General features: G+C 37.9%; 1 protein-coding gene across 4 annotated transcripts in view; it reads left to right on the forward strand.

Moving 5' to 3' along the window:
- The window catches only part of LOC126457111 (RING finger protein 17), a 505,497-nt gene that overhangs the window by 340,345 nt on the left and 149,921 nt on the right, over positions 1–15,231 (forward strand). The gene's annotated exons all lie outside the window — the stretch shown is intronic.

A 15,231-nucleotide genomic window follows, 5' to 3' on the forward strand; every position in this document is an offset into this window, starting at 1 on the left:
GTTTCTGCAGTTTAAATCTGCAGTGATGACCAGTAACTTGTGGTCAGTGTTATCAACTGTTTCTGGAAATTTTTTGCAGTTTAAAATCTCGTTTCCAAATCTCTGTCTTACTATTATGTTTCCAGGTCCCTTCCACTTGTACAACATTATTTTGTAATTTTAGTCTTAAGTATTAGCTATGATTAAATATTATGTTTGGTGCAGAATTCTTCCAGGTGGTTTTCTCTTTCATTCCTCTTTTCATCTGTGTTGCCCTACTTCTTTTCGTTTTTATACTTTTCCTACTGTTGAATTCCAGTCACTCTCCACAATTAAAATTTTATCTCCCATAGTCCTCCTATTACCAGGCTTTTTCTGTTTCACTGAGTGCCACCAAATAATTTACTTCCCTCCCTCCTCCTCCTCTCTCTCTCTCTCTCTCTCTCTCTCTCTCTCTCTCTGTGTGTGTGTGTGTGTGTGTGTGTGTGTGTGTGTGTGTTTTAATGGACTAACATAAAAACATACATTGTAGTTGTTCGGTTAACAGTCATTGTTCTATGTTCACAGTTGTTACATTCAAGAAACAAAAAGAAATTTAGGCTGGGGTCATATGGACCCAAGTGGTACTCACTGCAAAAAAACTGAGAATAAATTTTAATGTGTTGTAAATACAGATCTAAACAAGCATCATTGGATACAGTTGACTCATGAGGGAGAAAGTCACACATTTTGAAAATAATAGTGTGTGTTTGTGGAGGCGTTATTTCCTGTACTTAGGGGTTCACATTAGCCACATTGGCTCTTGAAAGGTTAACAATTTGAATGATTTATCTCCTTATTATTTCAATCTCTTCCAATATATACAGAACTAGTGGCCATGTAAACTTGAACTACTGTGGTGTGTGTTGATCATGTCTATCTCGACAGCTGTAATGCATAAACTGTGCTGTTGAAAGTAATTTACCCACATTCCTACTTCATTATTCATTATTAGACCTACTCTTGCATCATCTCTCTTTGATTTTGTGTTTATAACCCAGTACTGACCTGGCTAGAACTCCTTTTCTTCCTGTCACCCACTATATCTAACTTTAACTCACCCGTTTACCTTTTTAAATTCTTTAACATAACTACCCAGTTAAAGGATCTAATGTTCCACACTCCAGCCTGTAGAATGCCACTTGTCTTTCTCTTGATGAACACATCCTCTTGAGTAGGAGATGCCAGTGGGGACTATTTTACTTCTGGAATATTTTACTCGGTAGTATATATCATCATAATTAAAACATACAATAAGGCTGCATGTCATTGGGGAATATAATGGCTGTAATTTCCCCTTGCTTTCAGCCGTTTGCACTACCAGCACAGCAAGACCATTTTGGCTCATGGTACAAGCCCAGATCAGTCAATTGTCCAGACTGATGCTCTTGCAAACTGAAGAGGCTGATGCCCCTAGAAGCACATGTTGGTCTGACCTCTTCAAGATAGTCCTCCAATGGTTGCACCTCTAGTACAGCTATTTGTATCGTAGAGGCCTGGAGGTCATCCCACCTTGACAAGTTCCTTGGTTCTTGGATCATTAATTGTGTAAATGAGATACTGAAGAAAACCATTAAAACAAAAGACTTAATAAAGAAAGTGAGGTAATGAGAATGAGCAGGAAATATGGAAAAAAATGCAGGATGTAAGTTGTAATGGAAAAGTTATTAAAGAAGTAGATGCTATCAAATGTTTAGAAAGTAATCTGACCAAGGAAGGAAAAAGTGCTCAAACTCAATGTTTTTCACAAATGATGCTTGTGGCAAATTTTGAAGATCAGTTATCATCACACAAATTTTGAAGATCAGTTATCATCACCATGTTTCAAATGATGAATTGCTGAGAAGAATTGTCCACAGAGCTTGCACAGAAGACTGAAATTGCAGGGCATGGTCCATGCATGAAACATGGAAGAATACCCAAATCAGAACTGTTGTGGTGACCAACACATGGATACATATGTAGAGGGAGACCTCATAACACCTGGAATGAACTTTTACAAAGGATCTTCAGTACAGGAACACAAACTGGGAGGAAGCTGAAAAACTGGCAGCTGACTGAATATGCTGTGCGAGTAGAAGTTGAAAGTTGTGCTGATAATCAGTTGTCCCATCTGGTTATAAGGAGAATGCAAGAAGGATAACACTGACACTTTGTGTTCCTAATGTGATTATGTGGTAAATGCTCAACACAATCTTGTTTATCTTGAATGGAGCACCATGAGATTTAATACCTTAGATGATAAACCTTGAAATGAGCCCATCATGCAACAGATATATAACATTAGATGATAACAGTGAATTTAAATTCAGGAAGATATACAGTTACAATAGAAAGCATGACATGTTATAGATAAAAAAAAATAATAAAACCACAATAAAAGAAATGAAATCAACAGACTGTCATGTTTAAAACATTTTTACAGCTGTAAAAGGTTGGCACATAAGTCATAAAAATGTATCCCTGTGAACACAGTTTGTCCGCTCAGCAAGGTTGCCACATTACAGGATTTTTTGGACATGTATATTTTTTACAGAAATCTTATAATCTTGAAGTCACCCACCAGTTTATGTAAATTGTATCAATGTGTGAGCGCACCACAGTTATGGACAACATTGGTGCCCTCTTGAGTGTGGAGCTGTAAGACTAGTGCAGACAGAACATTCCCAGCTGCCTTCGTGTTCTCATGTGTGCTTTCAGTCATTCAAACCTACACCATCGGAGATCTTTTATCTACTCCTTCAAATAAGTGTACCTCCATTGGAGCATGTTTTCAGGCATATGGTCTCTTTAGTTACTTATCATCTCAGGGATCATTTTCTGCAGTTTATCCCCTTTAACGTGCTCACTCTGTATAGCCTACTGTCACCTTGGAAGTTGTTACAGTTTGGTTTGTTTACAAGTTTTAAAATTCATGAGAGTGATTTACAGTAATGTGAGGCTGTCGTGGCCATATTTATGGATTTGTCTGCCACATCCTGTCAGAACAACTTCATATTTAAGGTAGCAGAATAAAAACACTACATTTATTTGCTAACTGTTAAAAGTATTTTAAAAAATATCATACAGCATCGCCAGGTGTAAAATGATCCCAGACAGTGACGAATAATAAATTAATATAACTTAAAAAATGATATAGCTCCATACTTTCATATTGATAGGTCACAGATTAAGAAGTCATCAATGTACATAGTAAATGCAGTTGACATAAGTGAAGTTCCTCATGGACAAGGCGTCAGTTCCTACACAAACCATGTTTCAGTAGAATGCAGTGTATTTCTGGGTGGTGATGATGTGTTGTATATTGAAAGTGGTAGGGAAGTGATAAACATTGTAGAATATGCAATGTTTATAATAATACACAGAAAGCAATGAATTTAATGACCCATAAAAAAAGTAAACAACGCTTAGTAGTACATCAGATATGTAATGGAAGAGTAGCAGATTTGAAGGAAATCAGCAAACCTGAAGTACAAAGAATTATTCTGACTAAACTCTTCTTGCTCACTAAGCAATTTTCAGGTTGTTTCTTGGAGACACTGTAAATTTCAGGCTCCTTTTTTGAACATTTGGAGGTTGTGTAAACTATTAATTATATTATCACCATGATGTTTGCTCTTTAGCAGTTTATTACAAAGATGGATTTCACAGTGTTAATGCATTCAGTTTGTTCTTTAAATCTTGGCACTCTTTTTAGAGTTGGTCCAATATACGTTGGTCAGTCAGACTGACTCTGGAGGCTGTAAATTCATCATAAACTTTTTTCTTTGTTGTGTCTTAAATTGTTTCTCTGTTGAACAGTGATGGTAAGGGCCATTTTTGCATCAATATTTTTAAAGTATTTGACTACAAGGTCTTTTCAAAAAATTCCAGAACTTTGTCCATAAAATTTTTCTACATTTACCTTTTACTAATTGTGCATAGTCTCCTTCAAAATGCTCTGCCTAATAATTGATACACCTCTCCCAATGCTGTTTCCACTTTTGGAAGCAGTCTTGCTGGATTACATGAAGTGCCATTTGTGAATTTTCTTTTCTCTCTTCTATCAGTGCAAATCTTCGTCCTTACAACAGGTTTTCAATTTTAGGAATTAAAAAAAGTTCAAATGGGCCAAGTTTAGAGAGAATGGAATATGAGGTAGAACAGTGATTTCATTTTTTGTGCAATAGTCATGCACCAACAGGGATGAATGTATGGGTGTGTTACCGTGATGCAAGAGCTATGAATTGTCTTGCCAGCTTTCAGGCCATTTTCTTCTCACATTTTCTCACAGGCATTGCAACACACCCCGATAGTACCATTGATTAACAGTTTTTCCCTTTGTCACGAATTCATGATTAACTAATCCATCAAAGTCAGAGAGAGCTATTAGCATGGCTTTGATATTTGACAAGACCTGACAAGCTTTTTTTGGTCTTGGAGAACCTTTCCCGCATCACTCTTGAAGACTGAACCTTGGTATCAACACCATAATCGGAAACCCACATCTCATAACCAGTTATAATTCTCGTACGTAGATTGCAAAGTCTTTCTGGTTTTGACTTAACTCTTGTTTTCTCCCTACTTAGTTTGATGTTTTTCAGCCTATGTTGTCAGCAGTTTATATTAGAAGCTCCTTGGTTGTATTGTAAGATATGTTATAAAACAGCTAGCAACCACAAATTGAAAGATGTTGTTGTTTAACAAATTTTATTGTTCCTGGCCATTTCTATTTTCACACTTCTGTTCAACATTAGAAGGCTGCTTTACAGGGCATACTGTTTAATCAGTTGTTGGGTGTTTTGCATACTATGGTGCGCTATAGTGAAAATATTTTAATTCAGGAAATAAGTGAAGAGAAATAATAATCAGCAATTGCATAATAACTGCATGGCACCAGTACTTACAGTGAACATGTCCTGATTACTTTAAAAGCTTGCATTTTATAAAAATTTACTTTCCATCTAACATGCAATGCTATCATGATAAATGCGTCCTAGAGTTAGAAACGCAGGTTCGAAAACACACAGTAAAAGGTGGGTCATCATTAGCATTTGTGCATTGAACAATCTGATTCTACATTAACTCAAAGTGCTGTATATGTATTGCTGGTCTACAAAGACATGACAAAGCAAAGATAAACATTGTTTACATTAGGTGTCAGAGATGAGTTGAAAGATATTAACAACAACATTTCCCACAGTAAAAAATAAATAATGCAGTGTAAAGTTTAAGATAATTATAACATAATGGCTTTTTAAAAATACATATTAAATAATTTGTTTCTTGTTGCTCATAATAATAGGTTTGATACTTAGCATATGTTACAAACAGAATTTAATAGAAACAAGTGAGACATACATTTGTATTAGCATGTAGTGGACTTTTTTGTTGTGTTACATGAGAGAATAATTTTTGGAGGTTATTTTAGAAAAGCATTGTTCGGTAGTTCAGTTTGCTCATTTAGGATGGTGTGAGGTGTAAAGTTGTAAATATTTCTATTTTTGCAAAGATACAATATCACCCATGTCTACATAGTGAAGGATACGTAGTTTGTTTTGAATGCTTTGTGCAAAATGTTTAGCTCCAGCAATGTGGGCAACAAAGGTGGATGCACTAGATTGTTTAGCCTAATTGCATTGAGGTCATTGTTAAATCTATGTCTACATCTACATACATATTCCTCAAGCCATGTGTAGTACATGGCGGAGGGTACCTTGTATCAATGTTAGTCTTTTCTTGTCCTGTTCCACTTGCAAATGTAGTGAGGGAAAAACAGTACTCTTTATAACTATGTAACAAGCCCTTATTTCTCTTATGTCTCCACAATCTACCCTAAATGCATATCGGTGGCAATAGAATCCTTTTGCAGTCAGCTGCAAATGCTCATTCTCAAAATTTTCTCAATAGTGTTTCATGAAAAGAGCATCATTTTTCTTCTATTATAACTAATCGAGCAGCACATCTCTAAATTGCTTCAATGTCTTCCTTTAATCTGACCCGTAGGGTCCCAATCGAGCAGTAGTCAAGAATGGGGAACACGAATGTTATATACACAGTCTCCTTTATGGATGAGCTACATTTTCCTAAAATTCGCCGAATAAGCCAAAGTAGAACATTCACCTATCCTACCACCATCCTTACGTACTTGTTCCACATCATATTGCTTTTCTGTATTAAGCCTGGATATTTTTTCAACATGACTGTGTCAAGTAGCACAACAGTAATATTGTATTTGAACATTACATGATTGTTTTTCCTACTCATCTGCTTTAGCACACATTTTTCTACATTCAGATCAAGCTGCAGTTCATCACACCAAATAAAAACTCTGTCTAAGTTATCGTGTATCCTTCCACAGCCACTCAATAGTGATACTTTCCCATACATTATGCAGTCTCTTCTTGAAGCGTTAGAATGCCTGGCCATTGTAGTATTGTGGGCAAAATTCACATATTAGGTTGGGTATCCCAGATCTCTTATAGGTGCGGCTAAAAATACCTGTATTATGAAAAGCTTGTTGAAACAGCTTATTGTTTGTGAAAAAACTTATCCTGAGTTTTGTACTTTTGAAGAGATTGTTTGTCTTACAAAAAGACGTAAGGGCATATTTGGTGGGGGTTGAAGGAGCTTGTGCTGACACCAAGGAATTGTTAGATGTGTTTAGTTTTCATTTTATTTGAAAGTTTGTCAGCAAGGGAGGAATTGTAAGCAATGTTCCTGCCCACTGTTTTAATAATACTAATTTCTTTTCGTTTCTCTGTTTTATTGAGGAGGTTCTTGTGTGTTCGTTCGCATTACTCTGAAATGTGTTGTTTTATGTTGATTTGGGTGACAGAAATTGTTGTTTACACTTAACATCAGTTGTTGGTTTCCTGTCTATACCAATCTGATATTTCTGAGTTTTGTGTACAGTTATAATGTCACGGAAGTATATGGTTTTATTATTTTCATATTATATGATGGTGATATTTTTGTGCATTCACTGAGCTGATTTGCAAGGGTGTCTGTCTCATCACTTGTACCATTAAATAGAATTTGTGTGTTATCCAGATAGCTCTTGCAATAGTTTTCTTTGTGATTAAATTGTTAATGTGTTGAGAAAATTTGCTGCATTTATATTAGTTAATTGGCCAGCGAGGCTCCTACCTGTTACCAAGCCATCCTTCTGTTCATAAAATTCTTTATTGAAACTGAAATGGTTATGTGGCAAGATCAGTTCCAACAGTACTGTCAATTTGTGTTTTTTCTGATAAGCTTAACTTTTTAAATATAATCACATTATTTTTTTACTATTTCAGCAGTTTCTGCAACTGGTATGGTGTGTACAGATTGGCAGTATCCATGGAGGCAAACTTTGCTGTTGGTGTCATCTACATATCTATAATATTTTCAGTCAATTCGCAAATGTTTTTGATGGTGTGTGTCTTTTTAAAGGTGAAACTGGCTGCAGTTAGGTTATTCATGTTTCTGGTGATCTCAGGTGCAGGGCTGCTTCTGGAGTTCACACTGAATATTATGTTACACTCTGGTTTGTATATTTTGGGTTGTGAATGAAGTCTAAGACCTTTACTCTGGACCATGAGAATAAAAGTGTAAATTCCCATCACCTTACAGGTATGGACAAAAATCAGAAACACCAGTTTGGCATATGCAGGAAACCAAGAACCACTGACATAAATATAAACAACGGTTCTCGTCCCCCAGATCAACATGAAAAAGCATATTTCAAAGCAGTGCTGAATCAGATGTGTAAAATCTCATTTGATAAAACAGAAAATGTAAAATAATAATAATAATAATAATAATAATAATAATAATAATATTGAAACAGTAGCCAGGAACAGTGGCTACAGTCTTTCAGTTATCAACAATCTTTCAGATAAAATGAAAAACAACCCTTTTGCAGTTGCTGATTTTGAGCAGTAAGTGCTAAAAATATCACAATTTTTATACTGCCATGCAGTGTTCTATTTAAATTGCCATTTAGCAAACTGTATTCAATTTTAAAATACGAAAAAAATACCACTTACCCACAACAGTATGCAGTTCATTATATGGTATACTCAGATTGCTGTACTACTTCACTTTAAATTGTAAAGTGAACAAAGAAAAAGTATTTTTTTAGAGTAATAATAATAATTTGATTTGATTTCCGTAAAATGAATATGACACTTTACATAAAGAAAGCTCACTAATATCCACAAAATATATGCAAATTTCTGTGTAAAATGAAATCAGAAAAACGAAATTTTTGTTATTATTTGCAGAGAGTACACTGCAATAGGTCCAATGTATGCAATTCTGTTTCACGTAACATTCGTGTTTAGGAGCAGAATACATTTTGCTGCTAGATGGAAATGCCTGAGATGGTTTTGTGTTCCACTATGAAAACGTTGTAGGTCTTTTGTTGAGTCCCATATTCAGTAAGAGTGCTATAAAAACTGATGCCTCAGCTACTGTGACATTCTTTCAGTTTCCACTTGGACTGGACAAAGTAGTAGCATGTTTGCATATAAGGAGCGAGAAAAAGTTTCTGTTTGAAGAAAGAGTGTGCCAATCAGCAAAATCACAGTGAACATTGATTCAATCATCCCGCCAATGCCTCAGGCTGATGATTCCCATTTGTTTAAACACTGTCTCCTGCTGCGTGAAGAAGTCCGTAACCACCTGCTGCACATCCTTCTCATATGACAGGACTCGTCAACCATTACAGACCTTTTTTAAGGGTTTGAAGGCATTATAATCACATGGGGAGTTGGCATAACTTCTGTGTTTAAGACATTTTCTTCATGGGGATGTGCGTTGTTATGGAGCAGCAGCACTTCTTGGCACACCAATTCCACAGTGTTGGATTTCGACAAACATGCTGCCTCATATACAATCCTCATTCTCCAGTGGATGTATACCAGTGTGTATCCTCCAGCAAACAAGAAAAGAATATCAGCATGTTGGTCCTGTTTGGACACATTTGGTAATAATGGCACCATAGTTCATGTTTCTGCATTTACCATGTACACATTGGAGAGACATGAATGCCACACCAATCCCTTGCCCACACGTCTGTGCTTATATACTTGATTTATGTATACAATGCAGCAACACCCAAAAACAGAAACTTGTTGACTGTCCCTTATATAAACTGTTCACTGGGTGATTGACAACAATCCGTTGATGTACGTTGCAGTGAAAAGTAAATTAAAACATTCCATTGCAGAAGTTCCCACTGGTGGCATCTGCTTTGGTGCAGTTAGCTTGCGAAATGTATGTGGTAGCGGCTGTAGTGCATCTTCTATTTCGTCTTCACTTTTATTCAGTATACCAGCAAGAACTCCACTGTCATTTTCTGAACTGCTGCTATTTTCATTAAAATAGCTCTGTATCGTAAGCGTTTTGCAGTGCTGGTAACTCATGAAAAATTTCAAAAACAAATGAAATAAACAAACCGGAAGCAGTCGAGAAACATAAAGAAGAATAGCACGTAAACAGTATTAAATAACAAAACCACAGAAAAACAACAACTTAGTATAAAATAACAGATGTAACCATGTATTAAGAAACATGATGTCAACAAATGAACAACACTGTAGCAGAGTTATCGATTATTGATGTTTCACTGCAACGAAGCTCAAAAGTCTATAGCTAATAGTGCACACATATAAATCGAAATGTCGAGCATCAGTACTGAGCATCCTAGCACCAACTAGTGGCTAATTCTATAAACTAAGTGAAACTAAACAGAGTACCAACAATTCGGCACTCCGACTGTACTGCCATCAGCAGGGGTGATGATGGATCAGTACCTTGACATTCAAAGGCCAAACACAACACAGTTAACATCTTGTTTCCAACACATGCTGCTAAAGCAACCACTGAATATACTCCTATTCCTATTCTAGATAGCCTATTCTATAAGATAACCATTCTCTTCAAAAGTACAAAGAATAAGCTGTGATGTCAAGCTATTTATTTATTCTGCACAATTTCAGCTTGTTAACTGAGAAGCTAAAATAGGCCAGCTTCGCATGGGTAGCACTAAGTATCTATAGCCAGATGACTTTACAGGTTTAGCAGTAATTTTGTTGACTGGGCACTGCATAGAGTGCTGTTCAGAAGAGATGTCCACCCCCTCATACTCTTACGGATTTATGGACAGCCCTGCAGGATTCATGGTGTCGGTTCCCTCCAGCACTATTTCAAACATTAGTAGAGCCCATGCCACATCAGTTGCAGCATTTATGCGTTCTCACAGGGACCCTACACAGTAGGAGGTAGGTGTACCATTTTCTTTGGCTCTTCAGTGTGTAATTCTACATACAGTGAACAACACACCGTCTTCAAATGCTACCAGGCAACTTACTTTACTGGTAGCTTGTAATTTCTGTAGTGTGGGCTACAATGCTACATCATAAAACTCTGGGCCACAGACTCATCCCTGCAGACAGCCTGTTGACATTGTCTTCATTATTTCCTTTCCTGCATATATTAAAGACATGTGTCTCCTGTGACAATAGCCCCTCAGGCAGTTGTACAATGGTTCTATATACACCAGATCCTAAAGGTGACCTAAGAAAGATGGCCACCTAATGTTGTTAAAGCAGCAGTAATATTGGTCATCACTGCCAGAAATGTAGAATGAGTATCTGGTGCTAGTGAGATCACCTTATTTATTGAAACTTCAGGTGACTTTTGTCTTCTAAAACCATACTGTTGAGAGCTCATCCTGTATAGCAGTCAGTGATCTAATAATCTCTTTCATAATAGATTCTCAGAGAGCTTTCTGAGAACATTCAGAGGACGGATTGGTCTGTAGGATTTGGTTAAATTGAATCCATGTCTTGTCCTTTACCAATAAGCACCACCTCAGAATGCTTCCACAGTGCAAAACACTACAGTGGCCAGATAGGTAGAACCTTTAAGATGAGATTTAAGGAGCAAGTCACTGCAGTTTGGCTAAACAATCCACAATCCATCTTTGCTGCCCACATTGCTGAAAAGAAATGTTATATACAAAACGTTGAAAACAATCTACATATCCTTTGCTATGTAGACAAAGGAAATATCATGAATATCTTCAAAGGAGTCGAAATAGTTCCAAATAAAAGCTTATCAGCTTGCAGCATCCTCAGTGAAAAGGCCGAACTAGCTGACAATGCTTTCCTAAAAGAGAAAGTTGGAAAAGCTAGTCTCTCATAGGGTGCAAAAATAAATTGATGCTAATACAAATGTTTTACTTCTTTCTACTACTTCTGTGTGTAACATTACATTGAGTGTAGTATGGTTGATATTTTTTAACAATATCAGGAATCTGATATATTGATATTTAAAAAAAATCTCTCTCTCTCTCTCTCTCTCTCTCTCTCTCTCTCTCTCTCTCTCTCTCTTGCCCGCATCTCGTGGTCGTGCGGTAGCGTTCTCGCTTCCCACGCCCGGGTTCCCGGGTTCGATTCCCGGCGGGGTCAGGGATTTTCTCTGCCTCGTGATGGCTGGGTGTTGTGTGGTGTCCTTAGGTTAGTGTGGTGAATCCAGGGTGTATACGACCCGGGACAACCGGGAGATCCGGGAAAAACCCGGGGATTTTTTAGAATTCCGGGAATTTTTCATTGTTTTAGTTTTTGATTACATTTTTGTAAATTTGACCAGTAAGAATTAATACTATAACAAAGAATATTACTGTATCTCGCTACTGCAAAATAATACTGCAGCAATAAAACACGAACGAGAGAAAAAACGAAAATAAAACCTAAGTTGCAAAGGAAATGCGCCATATACAGGAACAAAACACAGTGCTCGTACAAGCGTCTGCCAACAGCAAAATTGTGTCAAGGCTTCAGGAAGACTATGCAATGTTTTATAACAACAAATTGCCTCTGATGAGCGTGACGTCACAACTGTTTACATTAGATTCGTTTGAGCGGTTGCGGGCGAGTTTATGCGCACGTGCAGTTGAATCGCGTATGAGTAGTACCTTCTCCCACTTCTGGCTACAGAAGTGTGGCAGTTAGCTGTATAAGCAATAGCAGCAAGCAGCCAGATGCTATCCGGAAAAATTTTACTGGTGCAACTAAGCTGGCAGATTCACATATGCGCAAGAGGCCCGAAACTAGGGAGCGGGGGCAAACAGGGGTAACTATCTGTCCCGGGCGGCAGTTTCGGGGGAGGGGGGAGAGGGGGGGGGGGCACCAAATTCATATTATTGAGGAAAAAGACCTTGTTTCACAAAGCGCCTAGCATCCAGCGCGCGTTGGTCTATCGATTACTCATATGATTTTGAACGCATCCCTTTTGGTTTTTGAATTTTTTTGATCAAATTCTAGGTTGATTACTGAATGAATCGTAAATTGATTTTTGAATGCGTGCATAGTGTACGTGATGTCTCTGCCAGGGGAATCCCCGTTGCACCTAGAAAAATACTTTCCTGCAGACAAAAGGGGACAGGTCTATACGAGCTGAGCGAATAAAGCCGAAAGGGTGAATGACAATCACTGTAAACTGTTCCTGGTTGACTGGGTTTGCAAACCATCAGCGTTGGTATAATTACTAGCGAATTCCATCGGTTCAGGCTACCAGAGTGGAAATAAATGACTAACAGTAACGGGCAACTAAGATTACGTGGTGTCTTCTCCGGGTATCCAAGAAAGTGAAATTTTGACAGAAAATTTTTGGCCAGACCGGTACACTACAGTCCCCTGCTAGCAGCCGCTAAAGTTCTATTCTGGGAGTAGTGCTAAAACACGTTGTACGAGCTCTTAATAACACGTAACCGGAGAACAAATGCGGGATAACTAAACCAGTGATTGTGGCAGGGTTAGTGAAGTTAACCAGAGAAAAATTTTGACACTGGCAGGATTAGTTACAGAATTAGTGATGACAAGATTGTTTGTTAGAACGAGGAAGGAGAACAAACGGAGACCATCACAAATTACGGAAGTATATGACGATTCCAAATTTATATAAAAATTACATACTACTACTTTTCGATCTCATGCTTCTGAAGCTAGAGAGTATGAATGAAATGTGAATTTATTTCCTAACATAAAACTTTTTGCTTGTAGTAGGCCAAAATGGGGCTTTTGATATTGGTGCTTCCTGAATTATATTCTGTCGCGTTATAAAAATGACCATTTTTGCCAAAACAGTCTCGTTTATTTGGTGTGTGTAACAACTGCTGCAATATTAGGCAGGCCTATTTCGTTTTATCTAGCAGACAGTGACAAAATACACGTAATCAGATCGAGAAACCACACCAGTCTTGGGTACTATTTGTATTAACAGCTTTTCTGATATTAGACGACGACATTTCGTTTTTTCATGTAGCAAAACGTTGACAAACTTTGATGGCGTAATAGATTCTTTCCCAGAATGGAAAGTATGCCATATAAAGCTGCGGCAAGATTAGAGAGGAAAAAAAAGCTATGACTTAAGGATTGAAGAAATGTGTGCTGTCTTGCTTGTCTCTTGTCTTTACTCATTTTATGTATCCCGTACATAATTTTATGTCACACAGAACAGCAAGTTATTAGCTAATAGGCAGTTAAGACTGCAGGTTTTCTGAAGAGTTCTTGTTCTGCCGGTTACAAATAATCCCACCCAGTATTAATTGCCAGTTTTTTTTTTTTTTCAAAAGAGAGGTAAGATGTCAAACCTGTCGACTGGGATCAGGAGAGGCACCACAGGGCATTTTAATTTCCACTGTCCTCAATACAGGTTTGATGACATACATTACAAAATATTACATGTTTGAATTCCACAGAGTGAAATACAGTGACGTGCCGTAGAAGAATGCTGTATGAAGAGGCTTGGCACTGCACTTCGACATGCTTAAGACCAAATAACGTGTCTTATGTTGCCTCAATCATATATGTTTTATGTATCGGGCACTTCAGAAAGACGTGCGGTACAATACAAAGATATTTTTGAAAAGTCAATTTTTTTTAATTTTTGGCGTCCTACCTCAAACGCTCGAGGGATGGGGAGCGCCACTATCTAGTATTGGCCCGGTTTGGAAATTTCGTAGATCCGGACCTGGTGCACAGAGCAGTCTAAGTTGTAGTGGGGAGGTGGTAGCCTCCACGTGACCCATGTTTACGTTAAGTAATTTTGCTGTTTCCTCTTCATTTATTGCTCTCACATCAAATGGAAACAAAACGGATTTCTGTGGTCGGGAGCTATCAAGTGAATTAAAATACATACTAATAATACATAATAATAATTTGAAGATGACATGCAAAAGCAGCTAAATGGAGGTAATCAGATTATAATAGGGGACCTCAATGCACATGTTGGCACAGACAGGAAAGGATTCTAGGAGATAATGGGACCAGAGGGCTGGAGGAACCGAAATAGAGAAGGAAAATTGTTGCTGGAATTCTGCAAGAGGAATGGGCTGGCGATCGCAAATTCCTGGTACAAGAAGAGAAGTAGCCACAAAATAACTTGGTACAGTGGAGACTGGTCCCAAACTTCAGTAGTAGACTATGTACTAGTGGATAGGCAGGTGATGAGCAGCCTCACAGATGTTAAGGTCATTCCATCTGAGGCCTTAGACAGTGACCATCGGCTGTTGGTAGCCACCCTGAGAGAGAAAAAAAGATAGGAGGGCAACAGATATACAGGAGAAAAGGTTGAAGACATGGATGCTGAAAGAGGATGAACGGAGGACCCAGTACCAAACACTGATCAGGAAGAAGCTGCCAAAGGAAGATCAGAGAACAGTGGAAGAAGATTGGGGAGATTTTAAGAGGGCTCTAGTTGAGGCAGCTGAGACTGTGTGCGGAAGAACTAGCACAAAGAGGAGAAGTAAGGAAACTCCATGGTGGAACAACATATGTAAAGAGGCAGTACTTCGAAAGAACAAAGTCTTCAGAGAATGGTTCCAGACCCGAACAGAGGAAGCTAGGGTAAAATATAAGGAAAGAAAGAAAGCGGCACAGACCATAGTAAGGGCGGAGAAGAAGAAGTGGATGGAAAAATGGACAAGAATGTTAGAAGAGGGCAGTGAAGGGAACAAAAAAGTACTTTACACCATGGTAAGAAATAAGAGGAATGACAGAAGCGAGTGCCTGAGGACCATGGATAATAATGGAAGAGTTGTGGAGGAAATGCATGAGCTCAAAAAGATTTGGAAGGAGTACTTTGAAGATCTGTTGAATGCCGCCAAGCGGGTAACTAACAGCGATGGAGGGCCTAAGGCAGCAGATGATTATAATAGTGGGGAAACTGATGATCTAACTT

The sequence above is a fragment of the Schistocerca serialis genome, chromosome 2, assembly GCF_023864345.2.
Source record: "Schistocerca serialis cubense isolate TAMUIC-IGC-003099 chromosome 2, iqSchSeri2.2, whole genome shotgun sequence".
NCBI lineage: Eukaryota > Metazoa > Arthropoda > Insecta > Orthoptera > Acrididae > Schistocerca > Schistocerca serialis.